This window comes from Falco punctatus (assembly GCF_963210335.1).
Source record: "Falco punctatus genome assembly, chromosome: 2".
NCBI classification, from domain to species: domain Eukaryota; kingdom Metazoa; phylum Chordata; class Aves; order Falconiformes; family Falconidae; genus Falco; species Falco punctatus.
In genome coordinates, this window is record NC_137581.1 from 41,372,757 (window position 1) to 41,390,546 (window position 17,790).

Here is a 17,790-nt window from a genome sequence, read left to right on the forward strand (position 1 = left end):
CGGGCTGGAAGGGGATACCTGCTCCACCGTTAACCTTCACAGTCTGCAGGGCACAGCCTGCTTCACCATAGTCTTTACCACAGGCTGCAGGGGAATCTCTGCTCTGGCACCTGGAGCACCTCACCCCCCCCTTCTGCACTGACCTTCGTGTCTGCAGGGCTGTGCCTCTCATGTGTTCTTACTCCTCACTCTGGTTGAAATCTGTTGTACATGATTTTTTTCCCCCTTATTAAATATGTTTATCCCAGAGGCACTTGCACTGTTGCCGACGGGCTCAGCCCAGACACACTGTTGCCAAATTCAGTATATGGAATAGAAGCTAAATACTGATTCCCCCCCTGCTTGAATCTTACTGCCAAAATTATGTGGATACAGCTTTATGTTATCAGCTGCCTTTGCTAACACCTTCACCACGGGAGCACAGTGAAGAAGCAACGGATTTAAACAATGCCTGTTCAACCTTCATCATGGTCGCTTTTGTTTTCTTGCAATGAGATAGTCATGTGTATGTAGCTCTCCTGTGATGGAAGGAAGACCGCAGTAGATAGTTCTGTTGCAAACTGTCTCACATATTGGTTTCTCCAGCAGAAACAGGTATAAATATAAATGGTTGATTTAGTTTTCAATGACATAAAATTATTTTTTAGGTCAGTCTTAATTATTAGGACACAAGTTTTGGATGTGAAACATCCATGTTCCACTACCTTTTTTTATGTAATTGTGGGTGTGCCGAGCAGGCCAAATGCCAAGAAACACTCAGGTACATAACTCCCATTAAAATCAATAGAAATCATGTGCCTAGATCTTAGCAGTGGTCTAGGTCTCAGTCTCCATAGCTTAGGTATTGCTTATGCTCATCTGAGGTAGAATGGCTGAGAGAACATTTTTTACCCCACAGAGGCATTGCTAAGTACTTTGCACTTGTCAATAGTTTCTATTTAACTCATTGTTCACTGTTGGGTAGGTAAAAAATTCACTGCTTTACCAAGAAATATATTAATTATGACACTTCACAGAAAATGTGCAATGCTTTTTAACACAGCACTAACAATTATGCATGTTTAGCAGAAGGAAAAATCCTATGAGGCATAATCCATAATGAAGCACAAGAAATTAGTTTTTCATCATCTTGTAAAGATTAACAGTTAAACTTTTAAAGATAGAAGTCTAAGCATTGTTGAGGAATTCTTATTTCTTTGGGCCTCTTAGGACCATATTAAACCAGTTATCAATTGGAATGGTATCAATTATGGAAATGTCTATCTGAGAACAATCTAGGTCTTGTAAGACAAGTTGAATTTATCCCTGGTATGCACTCTCTTCATCACTGCCAGGAGCTGCTTAAGCCTTTTGCACCCTTGGAGATATCTAAATTCACTTCTCCAACTTAAAAGGTGCGAGAGTTCATGAGAACATTGGATCTTTCTGCCTTCATTATAAATACCACAGAGACTTCTGGAAACCTCTTTCAAAGATGTGAAATATTCCTTATTTCATTAGGAAGTTATCTGTATTTCTAGACACTAAAACTACAACATACCGCTCCTATACTTTTGTGTGTGTGTAGTCAACTCAATGAATATCACACATTGTGAAAGGCGCAGAGTGCCTTCAAGTCCAGTGGGAGCCATATGTAGTAATTGATATTTTTTGAGCTCTCAGGGTTCTTAACAAAGATTTTGCTGCATGCATTACTGGCTAGGCTGTGCTCAGTCCTTCCACAAGCCAAAGGTTTACAATCCTTTCTAGCTGTAACTGTAGTGGCAAAAAAAGGGCCACTGTAGTCCTTGTTTGAAGTTACTGTCACCTCCTCAGCTCTTCCAGTTAACTATTTTTTTGGTTTCTCTCTAATACACTTCAGGGAAAAAAAATAGGCTAGTTAAGAAAATTAATAAAAGTTACTAGGCACAGGGGCCAAACTCTATTGAAATCATAGCTCAAATCAGTGGCTATGATTGGTTTCTGCATTTTGTCTTCTGAGTTCTGTGTTAGTTCTGAACAGTGGTCTGTCCCAGGTTCTGGATTCAAACCAGAAGCAGGCTGGAATTTCTAGTCTAATCTGAAGTGGGGTGTCCAACAACTGGGGAGGTTTATATCATCAGATATGCACTCTGTTATTTAGTTATTCTCTGGCTCCACCAGACTTATGAAACACAGCATTTGGATTGCCTTTCTAACTAGTACTTCTTTGGAGACGTGTCCCTTCTGCAAGGAACATGATTCTGGAATATGTGTGTTTAAAATATAAGCTTTACAGTACTTAATATGTAAATCAAATATTTGTTTTATCTGGCTAGATGCATTTTTAGTCCAACAACATCTTTTTACTCCTAGTTGATAAAAGCTTTTCTTATTTTCATCTACCTCGTACATGTTTCTCATATCTACATTTAGTGGTAACAAGCACATTATTAGAAGTCTGGCATTTTACATTTCACCTTTTGTTACTTGTATTTTAATGTTAATTCTGCTTCTGCTATAACAGTGGTGTGTGCACCTTTGTCTCATTTTAAATAAGTAAACATTATGGTTGCTTTAATGTGATATTTTTACCTATATTCAATTTTCCACTGCTTCTTCAAACAATTAATCTGTGCTAGAGTGCTTCAGTTGTACTTTTATCTTCATAGTGCTCACTGGAGCTGTCTGAAAATGGGTCCAGTTGACAGCTTTCTTGGTTTTTTCCTCCCTATTTTTAAAAATGTACATTGTCTTAACCTGTACTTATTTTCATAAAATTGGTGTGCTGTTGGTGTTCATGAGCTTTGAACTGTGCATTTAGTTGATATTGAGTGCCTTTTCTTGGATTAAATTAGAATTTTCAGTCTTGTCAGAGTATTTGTGTACTTTCTATACATTTAATCATTGATTATAATTTAATTTGCTTGATGAATTCCTACCTACTTTGTTAAAGGTAAGTTTAATTCAGGAATCTCTCAGACCCTTTTGTAGTACTTGGTGAATTCTTTTATCACTTATCAGAGATAAATGGCTTCTACCATCTCTTAAGAGTTATAACATTCAAAAAATTTTTAATACTACTTTTATTTTAATGTATTATTTGAAACTCTGTCATCGGCATGCTTAATTTTATGCAGAATGCCAGAGTTCTAAAATTTCTTGCTTATTATAGTAGCCCTTGTCTGATTGAATGGGACAAAAATGCTATGGGACCTGTGATCATATGACATAAGTTGCTTTCCTTGTGTTCCGCACTGGTGCTTGTTGCTCAGAGACCCTGGGTGAAGCACTGAGTCACCTGGGTATCTTCTGCATTTTCAGGATTTTTTCAGCACAGATACAGTATTTAGCCACTCACTCCTTTACTTTAGGCTACTTTGGAGTTGGTAATTTATTGGGAACTTTCATCTCTTCTTCAATTTTTACCTCCTCTAGACAAAAATATTTAAAGGAACAGTTTCCAATGCTACAAAAGTGATAAACTCTCAGAACCGCTAATTGAGATTTATACAAGATAGGGAATTATGGGAAAGAAACTCCAAGTTTAGCGTATTTGCTGAAACACAGGCTTCTTTGGGGACAGACTTTTTAATAGGGCCTGTTGCAATAGGAGAAGGGGTAATGGTTTTAACCAAAAAGAGGGTAGATTCAGCAAGTAACAGCACTTAAACTGTTCAGATATTATGGTGTCTAAACAGTTGGTAGCAGAAGCAGGAAAGATGAAATTTCAGCTGAAAGTGGATCAAAGCCTTCCATGTTACTCAACTCGTACACACAGATAAGTGCACATAACTGTGTCTGCAGTCACAGCTCCTAGTTCCTGGGGCCCCATAATAATAAATGTAAAAGTCAATAAGTCAGCTATTTGTAGATTACTCTATATTTAAATGCTAGCAATAGAGTAGTTTTTTGTCTTTCCTGCCTCTTATGCTCATGTCCTTTTCATAGAGAATCACTTTTCAGGCCAAATTGTAAAACAATTCTTGCCTCCAGCTGTCACAGGTAAGGTAAAGTCCATCCTTTGATGGATTCTTATTATTAAATATTTAATAAGCTCTGAGACTAGTTCAAGGCTGTATTTCAGTCTTCCTAAGTAATTTTGGTGCTGCTTGTCAAGGAAATAATGCAAGCTGAATGAAGGGCACACAGCACTAGTTAGCAGTTTGCATACATGTCAGTAATAATAACTTAGATGTATAATAAGGGGTTCTTTTTTCCTTTTTATCTTACAACAAGTTGCATTTTAAATTATTACCCTAAAGGGAAAAAAATAAAAACGTTGGAAACAGATGCAGGAGACAAAACCCCAATAATATCCAACTGCTGTGCTGAAAAATTGAATTTAAAAGGACTTTTTTTCTCTTTTTTTTCTGTGACTAGCACAATTTTTAGCATATTAAGAGCAGCAAATAAGGTCGCTAGGCTCAACAAGCAACCTCCTGTTGTTTCCCTCATCTTTAGTTTCTTGCTTTTCCTCTTTTTTCTGTCAGCTCTTTGTCTAATAAGCATTGACTTTCTTATTTCAGAAGCTTTGTAATATTCAGAATCAAGGAATTTAATCTTGGAAGATTTTTGTTATCACCATGACAAAGTGATTAAAAAATTTCTCTCAAACTGCATCCATTTTTGAAAGCTGAAATAGTATTGCTGGTGATTTGGAAAATATGAAGGATTATTTTGTTTTATCTTGAAACTTCTTAAATTAACTTCTTTTTACACAACAGTTAATTTACAGTGCCCCTCTGGTGCTCAATGTCATTGTCTAAAAACAGCAGGTAGTATGAGCGGCTTCATTCATTTAGTAAAAAAGACCATATTTAGCCCATCACTGCTTGGGTCTCTTGAAGAGCAGTCATGATGGATAAAAGGACATTAGTATAAAACAAAAGTATTGAAGAAAACATACCATATTTGTTGTTCATCTACTGAATCTGAGGTTTTTGAAATACAATGTGTATTTTAAAATTAATACCTATTTAAATATTGACAATAAGTGACATTAAATGTAAGAACGAGGAAGCATAACAAGGGTAATAGATCTTACAGACTTTTAAGTAAAAACATTTTTCATAGGGTATTTACACTTGTGAGGAACTAAATGAAATCACTAAAAGTAAGATTTTTATTAGGAAATAGAATATAGCATTCAGTTTTGGGAGTCTTATTTGACAATTATATGGGACATCATTGACAAAAGTTCTTTTAATTCTCTATTAACAATATTAAAATTTCCATTTAAAAAATACTGAGCTAACAGAGTCAGCTAGGTGAAAAAAAATGTTGAAATTGGAAATGTCAATATATTACTTAATCACTGTCAAAACTGTGTAGTGTTTCTCTTTTAGACAAAGGAGAACTGTACTATTTTTGTGGACAAGTACATTTTTACTCAATATGAAATTGGATAAGACGTTCATGTATTGCAAATCTGTAGCATCGTAACCTGGTAAATATAGTATTGCTGTTGTCTGTGACAGACTGCAAACCTAGAATAGAAGGAGAAATAGAGACACAAGGTGATCACAGAGGCCTGGAAAATACAGGCACAACATGAAAGCAGACTCCAATGTCTTTAAACCATTCACCAGTGTTCAGCTACTGGTCTTCAAAGGAATGTAGCCTTGGCAGCTGGGAAAAAACTATTACAAGGGTGACAAAATAAAGACTGAGCAAGTATCCATTGTATGTAAATCACACCATACGCAGTAATTTGAGATGTGTGGTAGACTTGCAGGTGAGAGAATGTTGTAGAATGTAATATATGTATAAAAATGACCCCCAAGTGGATAATAGAGTGAGGCGGAAGAAACCATTAATATTAGCATCATACTTCTTCCATCAAAGGACTTGATATACTAATGACTTGCCACCCTAAACCCTCAGGACCCAAAACCGTTGACCACAGGATACACAAGAGCAGTAGAAGGCTGAGCATAATGCCAGAGAAAGAGGTAGATACTACAGAGTTTGTGTATACGTCATTCTACCTGCATATGATATGACCTAGAAGTGTTAAAATCAATGTAACTGGAGTAATAGTTTTTTTATTACACTGTTAAGACTTTAATGAGACTAACAATAAATTCTCAGCTGTGCATATATGGTGCGTTCCTTTTGTCCATAACAAGATTTTGTTTTTAACTGGTGGGAATTCAAGTATTCTGTAACCTGAATGCAAAAAATTGGTAAGAGATGCATGTAACCAGAATTAAGTCTTTTGTTCTTGTTTATGCTTATCAAATACATACTTAAAAAACATTCAGGCTTGGATATTCTCTTTTTCAAATATTTGCTATCATAATTATTTTTTAAAAGGAAAAGCATTCCAGTCTTGTGCTTCTCTTCTCAAAGCTACTATTTCTGTCATCTTGCTTGCAGCATCACTAAACTGAGACAAATTTTGAAAATGGGCTCTGTTCTCTGCAGGTACACTCAGCACTTGGTGAGTCTGCCACCTCATTATGTATCTGTAATTAGGTTGGGTATGATAAACAAAATAACTGCCTCTACATTTCCCCCCACTAACCCAACTCTCTGTGTGTTAGCATGTAGGAGACCTTTTACTGAAACAGACATCAGTGAATACCGATTGTCCTGTGCTATCCATCCTCAGCCTCAAGACTTTATAATTTAGGTAAAGTGAAATTGCAACAACATAAAAAAGGAAGATTCAATGTAATTTACTGTTTATTAGCTATCTGACCTCTGGTTTGTCAGCACAAAATAGCTTTCTTATGCCGTGATCACAGTGGCATAACTGCATCTCCTGAAGCCAATGGATGAAACTGTTTCTTTGAAGCTTTCCACATAACTTCAATTTCAAACATGAGTTCAAGCAATATATTCATGAAACTATAGAAGTATGTGGTTGTAACAAGGCATATCTGGTGTGTTCACATACTGCTTCTTCAACAGTCTTGCACTGTGGTCAGATGGAGGCACCTGGAGAGCATGGTGCTTTCTGCTTGCTCCTTCTCCACCTAAGCATTTGCCCACCAGGGTGAGGCACCCGCAGCTCAGGACAGGGGGACGGAGGCCAAAAAGGACACCAAGTAACAGCTCCTGAAGTTAGAATCTGCAGTTCTCCTAGATAATAGGTATCTCAGACAGGGAACAGATGCATAACTGTGCTTCAAAATGAGGGAAAGACTTCTTCTAGGGATCCAGGGGAGACAATACAGAGCTTGCTGTAACTCTGAGAGCTCCTGAATGGCTTCTAGGCTGAAAGCAAGACTGAAGGAGAAGTGCCATGGTGCAGAGGCTTAGATCACTGGACAAATTTCTAAAAAAATCTTGTGCTTTGGTTTGAAGTTTTAGTTGTCCCTCATTACTGATTTTGTTGGAATGAAAATGCTTTCTGCTATTTATATGTGTCTGTACTTCAGAGCTCTTTTTTGCTGTCCCTAAACAAATGTAAATCTTAACTTGTTAGTGTTCATTGGATTAACTTTGGAAGATATTGAAGGGGGGGGAGGGAATTCCAATGAAAAAACAAATGAAGACTGCAAGAGAGTTTTATCATATAAAAGCTGCACAGGATCAAAAGCAATTATAATGCATCACCTGATAATTTAAAATTTTTGATTGTGAAATTATCCATTTTTACATGAGACACTAAAAGGTTAGAGATATTACAGGTTATTACAGTTAGGAGGAGAATGTGTTGAGAGGATCCAATGCCTTCTTTGGGTAATATCTGTATTTCCAAAAACCCATACAAAATGTTGACTTGCTGAATAGTATGAGAAGTGAAATTAAAATTACAAGACAATTTCCTGGCTTACTGAAACATGTTTCTTTCACTGATTATCCCTACAATTTCTGTAGTCCTTTCTCAGAATTACATTTAATCTGATGATTAGATTGCTTCTTTCCTTCTCCTCCCTCCATTTTTGTCTGTTTTCTTTTTTATGCTTCTCAATTATTTCTGACCACTGCAATTTTAACATTATATCCCAGAGGTCTTCTGTCCAGAAAGCTCAAGTGGCTAAGTGACTACAATTATCTTGTTTCAGTTTGGAGGCTTCCCTAATAAGTTTAATAATTTCTGCTATTTTTTATAAAAGATGCAATTTATTCTCCTGATTTGGAGAGGTTTAATCAAACCTTCAAGAATGTTCTCCCAGTATTTTATTTTTTGAAGAAGATCCTTCTCCAATTACTGTATGTTTAAAAATATAAGACTACTCTGTGGCCTGTGCTATTAAGAATTCAGCAGTTTAATCTCTTTTTTGTAAAACAGAATGGGCAATGTCAGCCATGATATGAATGATTAAAATGCCTCAGGCTTTTGTGCGATAACATAAGTGTAGACTTGGGGCCTAAGTGAGATAATTTTCATTTTATGTATATTGCTGTTTCTTTAGTTTTAAGAGCATTGAGGACATTGATCACATGGAAACTCTGAGGTGAAATCATCTGCTCTATGATTAAAAGAAATCCAAAAGAATATACTCTGAAACAATTCCTCAGAAAACCTACATAAAATAATTAACCTCAGTAGAACTGGGGATACTTATCCAAGAGAAATTGTAATACATCCCTTCATGAAGTGCCAGTATTGTAAGGCAGAGAGAAATTTACATAGAGGCATTTGAGAAATGCAGTGGGACAGTGCAGTTTTGGATGATAATTAGTTATAAGGAACACATATAATAACAATAAAGAAAAAGTAAACTAAGTTTTTAAGTATGATCTGTTTTCACAGGCTAGAACTGATGAGCAACCAGCAATATTGAATATCAACTAAAAGGCAATGAAAAGAATAATTTTCATTGTGTACAGAGGAAATATTAATTAGTGAATAAAACTCACTATGAAACGATGATGTTTGGATTAAGACAAGGACTATATGAATAATCATGCATAATAGGATTAAAAAATAAAATGTGTAAAATATTCACACCTTGCTGAATGAACAAAATAGTAAGCATCTGGAGATAAGAACCATTTGTGGTATCCAAGAAGAGGAACTGAATGTGCTCTGACAAAAAAAACTCAGAAGAGAAAGGGAATACTTAGGTGTGACAGATTTGAACTCTTCATACAGAAATAAGATCTCTGCTGCTCAGAACTTTGAACAGAAAGATTGATTCTTTCACAGTTTTGTCTCTCTTTTCTACTCCAAATCTTGGTCCATGAAGTATCCGAGAATTTTAAACATTCAGCAGTGTCAGCCATATCTATCACTTGGGAGCAATTCAGTTTTACTTCACACATGCTCATTAGACAAATGGTCTGTGCGCACAATAAAGGTAGAGCTTTGCAAATATGGAGTGGCAGAGACAACAAAGTGTTATGAACTGCAAACCCCATTTCCCATCCCCCCAGTGTTCTTCCAGGTAGGTGTAGAGGAACTGAGAAGTAAGAAGTTGAGTCTGGGAAGAAGGGGGACTGGGTGACAAGTGTTGTTTTACTTTTTTTTATCTTTGCTTCTCACCACTTGACTCTGTTTTAGTTGGCAATACATTAAATTAATTTTCCCCAAGTCAGGTCTATTTTGCCCATGATGCTAACTGATGCAAGTGATCTCCCCATCTTTAATTTGACCCACAAGTTTCCTTATCTTACTTTCTCCCCCTATTCTGTTAAGGAGGGGGTAGTGAGAGGCAGCCAGCCAAGCTCTACCCACCACAACAGGTAATGATTTTCAGGGCACATAAGGTTTGCTGTGAATGAACAGCGTATCTGTTGGCAGCAGATTGCACACCATCTTGGCTCGGTGAGACACTGTGCATGAGCTACATAGCATGCATGGACATATTTTTGTATGACAAACTGGCAGACACCTACAAAGATTTGTGGTCAATCTTTATTCCTGTCTTTATTATTTAGTTGAGTTGGAAAATTTAAATAAAGTTAACATGCCTTTTTTTTTTTTTTTTTTTTTTTTTTTTAATAGTAGGTGTGTATATATATGTATATGTAAAGCTCTGAAGGTACTAACCCTGAGGCAAGCAAGCTCTGGTGCCATTATGCTTGGCAGTGGGGTCCTCTAGGATGGTGTGCTGCGGAGTTTCCTGAGCTGCTGGAACCTCAGGGGGACCCAAGAGAGTGGCCAGGAGCATACAGCTCAGTCAACAGCGGCTGACAGAACCTGAGCAGGGCCAGGAGTATGCAGCCAAACCCTGCTCACACATACAGAAGAAGCCCTTTGGGAGCGCTACTGACCAGGAGCTCCACAACAGGGTGGGCAAACAGGGCATGGTGCATCAGCAAGGGTGTGGCATGGCAAGGTTGTCAATTCCTGGAGAAGTAAGGAGGGAGGTCAGCAGAATTGCCACCTTGGACTTCTGGAGGGCAGACTTTGGCCTGTTTGGGAGCCTGTTGACACAGTCTCTTGGGAGGCAGTCCTGAAGGGCAGAGGAGTCCGGGAAGGCTGGACATTCTTCAAGAAGGAAATCTTCAAGGTGCAGGAGCAGGCTGTCCCTAGGTGTTGAAAGATGAGCTGACAGGGAAGAAGACCGGCCTGGCTGAACAGAGAGCTTTGGTTGGAGCTCAGGAAAAAAAGGAGAGCTTATGATGTGTGGAAGAAGGGGTAGGCAACTAAGGAGGACTACAAGGATGTTGTGAGGTTATGCAAGGGAAAATTAGCAGGGCCAAAGCCCAAACAGGACTTAATCTAGCTACTGATGTAAAAGACAATAAAAAATGTTTCTGTAAATATATTGGCAACCATTTCCCACAGCATTCTCCTGTACAAACTGCCTGCTCATGGCTTGGATGGGTGTACTCTTCACTGGGTAAAAATCTGGCTGGGTGGCTGGGCCCATAGAGTGGGGGTGAGTGGAGTTACATCCAGCTGGTAATCGATCACAAATGGTGTTCCCCAGGGCTCAGTATTGGGGCCAGTCCTGATTAATATTTTTGTCGATGATATGGACAAGGTGATCCAACGCACTCTCAGTAAGGTTGCAAACAACACCAAGCTGGGCAAAAGTCTTGATATGCTTGAGTGTAGGAAGGCTCTGCAGAGGAATCTGTACAGGCTGGATCAGTTGGCTGAGGCCAGCTGAGGTTCAATAAGGGTAAGTGCCAGGTCCTGCGCTTGGGTAAGTGCATGTAACCCATGGCAGGGTTACAGGCTTGGGGAAGAGTGGTTGAAAACCTACCCAGTGAGAAAAGGATCTAGGGTGTTGGTTGACAGATGGCTGAATATGAGCCAGCAGTGTGTCCAGGTGGCCAAGAAGGCCAACAATATCCTGGCTTGTATCAGAAATAGTGTGGCCAGGAGTACTAGGGAAGTGATTGTGATTGTCTGCCTGTACTTGACACTGGTGAGACCACGCCTCGAATCTTGTGTTCAGTTTTGGGCCTCTCACTACAGGAAGGACATTGAGGTGCTGGAGCATGTCCAAAGAAGGGCAAACAAACTAGTGAAGGGTCTGGAGAACCAGTCTTATGAGGAGCAGCTGAGGGAGCTGGGGTTGTTTAGCCTGGAGAAAAGGAGGCTGCCGGGAGACCTTATCGCTCTCTACAACTGCCTGAAAGGAGGTTGTACCAAGTCAGTGTCAGTCTCTTTTTCCAAGTAAGAAGTGGTAGGACAAGGGGAAAGAGCCTCAAGTGGCACTAGAGGAAGTTTAGATTGGATATTAGGAAAAATGTCTTCATGGAAAGGGTTGTCAAGCACTGGAACAGGCTGCCCAGAGAAGTGGTTGATTCCCCATCCCTTGAGGTATTTAAAAGACATGCAGATGTGGCAGTTCAGGACATGGTTTAGTGGTGGGCTTAGTGGTGCTAGGTTAATGGTTGAACTTGATGATCTTATAAGTCTTTTACAACCTGAGTGATTCAATTCTATTCAATTTGATTTTGTTAATTCCAGGAGAGTAATGGAGGAGAGTCCAATTATGAGAAGGAAAAAGTTTTCAAGAGTGATGTGGGACAACAAACATTGCAAAACTTCAAATATTTTAAAAATTTCTTTCTACCTGAAATCAGGAACATCAAAACTCTAATTCTCCCTTCTCACTACTCCCCAAATCTTTCAAATGGGTAAAACTCAAAGGGCAGAATGATAGTCAGTACACAGTGTAGTCCTAAAGGAGGTGCAAAGGCAGAGTTACATAGATATCTATCTCAGCCAAAACCACTAAAAAATACAAGTCACTTTCCCAACTGTTCTGTCTAATCACTACTGTGGTGCTACCACTGGGTAATTTTGATTCCACTATCCAGGAAGAAAACAGCTTCTGCCTAAGCTTTGGACATGCTTTCCTGTAAGGCCTTGAGGCCTAGTTGCATACCCAAAGATCTTTAAATTACATTTTTTCCCCTAGAATGATAACATAAAAGTATTTAATTTCTGAAATGTTCAAACTTAGGTGTTTTACTACAGTATACATGTGAGATATAGTGCAAATTTTTAAGCTCAAGTTGCTATGTTAAGCTTTCTGATTAGTGCTTAAGTACCTAAATATTTTTTGTTTTCCTAAGAGCTAGGTACCCACAAATGAAATCAATAAAAGGTGAAAGAGCTAAACCTTTTTAAAATTGTTCTTTCGTTTACATTTCTACATTTGGTTTTATGAACTCAATTTGCACTGAAGCAGTGCACATCAACAAACATGAGAAACTCAGAACTGTTTTATTTCTGTAGGACAAATAAAAGCGTTTTGAAAGCTTTCTAGACTTCGAATAATTTTATTGTTGGGTTGTTTTTTTTTTTCCTTCTGTGCCATAAACTATGAGATTTTATCTAGCTCACTGAAAAATATTTACCCAGGTGAGGCAATTTAGTGACAGTATATCCTTATCTCCCTCCCCATCCTACAGCAAAGCATATGGGACAGCTCTAGTGGCCACATTAATACCGGTCATGAGAAAGTGAGCACAAAAGCAAGTGGTTTAAGGTCATATGGAGGTAACAGCTTTTCATAGTCATAAACTGGGGATGCCCAATGCACATGCTAGCACCACTGAGTGCAGCAGTGGGCCTATGCCACCCAAATTACCCCTGTGAAAAGGCAGCTGTGCTTCTTGAGGGAGATGTGCCCCAGCTCCCCTCACACTACCACCCCCATGGAAATCTGCCACTCTCCATTTACTCTGTGTCATCCTTGCATTTATGTGCAGTTAGTTAGGTGTTGTTACTTGCCTCACACATTCTGCAGATGTTAACACTTTCAGATACAAACATTGACCCATATAAAACTGCAGGAAGGTTTTTTTCCCCACCACATAATCACTAGTCTATTTTTTAACTAGTTCTTTATCCTTTTCTCTGTCTTAATCTGGATCTCTGAAGCTTGTAGTTTTAAGCTGAGGCCTGTCATGTAAGACTTGATCAAAGGCTTGCTACAAAACCAAATAAAATATATTATATACACAGTCATTATCAACCTTGCCTGTAAAATGAAGATATAGGTACAAAAATCCTAGGCTGTAGCAATGTATTTGCAAGCATTACAATATGATCTGCTACAGAGAGCTGTTCTTTTGATGTTTCATTTGTAGTATATATTGTTCCATGAATAAGGTAATCCTTAATAATTTTTACTCTGTAAAGTACAAAAAGAATGCTAGAATAAGTAAAGCATACCGTAATAAATCTGCAGTTTCGCTTTAAAAACAGTGGTGATTTTGGTTTGGTGTTTTTTTCTTGTTGTTTTGACATTTTTTCTGAATACAGCAATTAGAACTCTTACATAGACTTACATGTGTTTTACATATTCTTTTCATTGGGGATAGTAAAGATTTTGGTTAGAGGACAATAACATATTGTTCCATGAATCAGGATACTCATGTTCTTACTAGTGAGAGGGGGTACTTGGGGTACGCAAGTCAGTTGGAGTCTTGGCATGATTTCTAAATTAGCTATGTATTTTTAAAATGTGCTCATCGTGTCAGAGACATAGGAAAAGAGTTGCAGAACAGCGCAAGGAGAAACTCAGTTCCTCACTGTTGTTTTTAAGCTTCTTATTGCTGCTGAACTCCTTGGTCTACTGTTCTGCAGACTGGCTCAAGGCAGAGTTTTTTTGTCAGTGACTGAAAAGGGGCATTGATTTTGGCAGTTACTGTTCAGCAAGGCAGAGACAAGTGTACTATTTGAGGTAGTACTAACAAGGACATTATCATTAGCATATCCCTGTTCCTATACAATGCAACTTTAAAGTACAGTGCTTTGGGAAGGGTTTTATGTGCATCCGTTCCTCTTAGAATAACACTATAACATTCCAGAGCTGGTAGGTTGGCTCTCTGCACTGAGCCCTGTATTTCCCGATAATACTAACATGAGAGATATAGCAGAATTGGCACCTGTGAACTCTTTCACACTGATGTTAGTAGCTGACTGAATGGCAAAACCACTGTGTTGCAAACCAAAATCTAATATACTGGTTCACCCAAGATTCATGGGATATAAAAGAAAGGAAAAATAATAATAATAAAAAAGCTTAACATCTGTGAATACTAGCTGCAATTTAGTTACTTTTTGAATAATTACTAATCTTTCCCCATACCAATGAATCTTACAACTATCTAGAAATAGGATTGCTTTCTCTGTGCTCTGTACATCTCTTTCCCAACATGTGCTACAACTTAACTGACCACCTTATTGGGTCAGCTGCTTCAAGCCTCTGGAGGTTTGGTTCACGGTTAGAAGATCATCTTTGGCTACTTTGCGAGACTTTTCCCCATCAAAAAATACTCATTATTATGCCCATAATAACCCTCGCTCCCTTTTCTTGTTAGTATTCTTTGTTATAGCACCTTATCACATCATATTTACATCCTATGAAGTTTTTGTCTAATAGTAAAATTTGATTAATTCAGTATATGCAGGCAGATAAAGTGAAGTTCTTGTTTTTATCAGGATTAATGAAAACAATTTCATGAGTTTTCATATAGTGTGAGCTGATATACCATGCAGAAGGAGACTTGGAACTTTATTGTCTCCAAAGTGTAAGAGAGCACATTGCATAAAAATAATTTTAAAATCATTTTTTTTTAGGAAAAAGCTATGATAATTGGCAAGGAAGGGATGAGAAAGAATAAAAAATATTGTTAAATACTACAGTTAAGAATGTTACAGCATCAGGATGGATAGCTAGTGAAGGATAACATATTGCTAGAAGGACAACATATTCAGTGAGATTTTTTAAGCATTACTTCTATGTTTTACCCTTTCACATTTCATTCTCTCTCCACTTCATATTTAGTTATTGATTAGGGATGTTTTCTGTTACTAAGGCATTATAAATAAAATTTAGAGTTCATGAAAAGGGCAGCTGGGGAGTAATGTAGTCAGAAGTCAGGGTGAGGAGAGTGAAAAATGGTAATAGTAAGCACAGTGAAATGTATGAAAGCAAGCATCTCACCACATGTTTTTTCTTCCCCCAAGAACATACTTAACTTGAAGAAACCTGATTGAAAATAATTGGTAGGATTCTAAAGAAAAGCCTCTATCATGCTTGTTCGCCTTTTGTATTTGTTTTGCGTGGCAAGATTTTGGTAGCAGAGGGCTACAGGGGAGGCTTCTGTGGGAAGCTGCTGGAAGCTTCCCCCATGCCTGACAGAGCCAGTGCCAGCCGGCTCCAGGATGGACCTGCCGCTGGGCAAGGCTGAGCCCATCAGCTACAGTGCAAATGCCTTTGGGATAATGTATTTAACAGGGGGAAAAAACGCCAATAATGCACAAGAGGTTGTAGCCAGAGCAAGGAGTGAGAATATATGAGAGGCACAGCCCTGCAGGTACCCAGACCAGTGCAGGAGGGGTAGGGGCGCTCCAGGCCCGGAGCAGAGATTCCTTTGCAGCCCATGGTGAAGCCCACGCTGAGCAGGCTGTGCCACTCAGCCCGGGGAGGCCCACGGTGGAGCAGATCCCCACCTGGAGCCCATGGAGGACCCCATGCTGGAGGAGGTGGATGCACCTAAAGGAGGCTGTGACTCTGTAGGAAGCTCACACTGGAGCAGGCTCCTGGCAGGGCCTGTGGACTCTTGGAGAGAGAGTTCCATGCTTGAGCAGGTTTGCTGGCAGGACCTATGACTCCGTGGGGGACCCACGCTGGAGCAGGGGCAGAGCGTGAGGAGCTTCCCCCTGAGGAGGAAGGAGCAGAAGAGGCACAACATGTGGTGAACTGACCGCAGCCCCACTCCCTGTCCCCCTATGCAGCTCAGTGTGGGAAGAAGGTAGAGAAATCAGAAGTAAAGTTAATCCCAGGAAGAAGTGAGGGGCAGGGGGAAGGTGTTTTTATTTTTTATTTCTCATTATCGTACTCTGATTTGAATAGTAATAAATTAAAATAAATTCTTCCCCAAGTCGAGCCTGCCCTGCCCATGACGGTAACTGCTGAGTGATCTCTCCCTGCCTTTTTCTCCACTCACGAGCCTTTCATTACATTTTCTCTCCCCTGCCCAGCTGAGGAGGGGAGTGGTAGTGCCACTTCGGTGGGCACCTGGCATCCAGCCAGGGTCAACCCACCACACCTGTGGAAATCTAAGCCAGTAGAGCAGGGCCGAAAAAGAAGGCTAGTTCTTTCAGATAGAACTGCCCATGAAAACTATTCATTTTATCTCAGCAGTTCTTTTGACTAGGTTTCATTCATAGGATATGTCTAAAAATCCATATGGCTGTTGTGACATTACTATGCATTATAACTTTTAACTATACAGTGACATTTTTGAGTGTCAGTTGGATATCCTGAAGAACTGAGAAGGCACTGATGAACACAGGCTAGACCTAAGATCTTTTGGTATGTTAATAATTTTAAATCTCCATTAATACTTCCTGAGGTGGGGAAATAGTTGCACATTAATTTGGGATCCTGGTCAAGAAACAACAGTTTACAGTATCAGTGGATGCTTTTATACCAACAGGTATATAATTAAACCCATATGATAATTTCTTATTTTTATAAAGGAAATAAATCTTTATTTCATTCACTTGCTGTTATTTTCTTTTGAGAATAGATTTATTTTGATCATAGTAGTGTAGTTAATTTTAATATTTCATGATCTTATATCCAGGAATTATTATTATTAATGATGATGATAATAACGATAATAATAATAACACCACCACTAATAGTTTAGAAGTAGTATAGTAAATTAATAAAGAAATATGGGTCTGATTTATACAGACAGGTTCCAGTTTATAATCAAGGAATCAAAGGACAGAATGGTGAAGTGACCTTGACATTTTCTGTATGATAACAGCCAGCCTGTGACATAGCATTTCTCTTGTGACTCACAACCCAGTGCTTTGTGCACTATACATGCTCCATGATACTTAGAATTCATTGCTCTTTACTCTTAAAAATATTTTTTAACCAAATAAATACCTACCTTATTACATATCTCAGTTATTAGCACAGTTAGTGTACCAAAATAAGATGTGTTAATTCATCTGTGAATTTAGAGTTTTGATTTCTGTACTGTGTTTGTCTTACAGAAATATTGCAGGCTACATCTCTTACAGCTTTCTGAAGATAGTTCTCTCTCCAGAGGCAAGGTGCAGGACAAACCTTAGGAAGTACAGAAATGAGATATTTCTAAGTAGCATTAAACTGGATGTAATAGTTGATACGTATCTAACTATTAGGTTCTGTACTTAAAATTCCTGGACTTCAACAGAAGTTTTGTGTGATGGGATTTGAGTGATCAGGCTGAAAAACATGTAAACTTGGAGTTCCCAGATGATCAGCCTGTATGAGGCATTGCAGGATCAGAATTACATGGTTTCTCTTGTGCAGAAGACCACACAATAATGCGTCATCTTTTACATATTTTGTAAGAAGTTACAATTGGCCTTACTAGACTGAGCACAGACAGACCCAGTGAAGCCAGGCTTCAGATCTAATGCTATTAAAAGGTTATTTCCAATTACTTATC

At 38.6% G+C, this 17,790-nt stretch overlaps 1 long non-coding RNA gene across 4 annotated transcripts in view; it reads left to right on the plus strand.

The window, feature by feature from the left end:
- The window catches only part of LOC308059467, a 149,067-nt gene that overhangs the window by 22,581 nt on the left and 108,696 nt on the right, over positions 1–17,790 (plus strand). The window contains exons 2-3 of one of the 4 annotated variants that reach the window (XR_013926256.1): positions 6,340–6,403; positions 6,507–17,790. The exon at positions 6,507–17,790 is cut by the window's right edge and continues 21,011 nt beyond it. This is a non-coding gene — a long non-coding RNA (uncharacterized lncRNA). The other 3 variants (XR_013926255.1, XR_013926257.1, XR_013926258.1) reach the window with 3 other exon arrangements.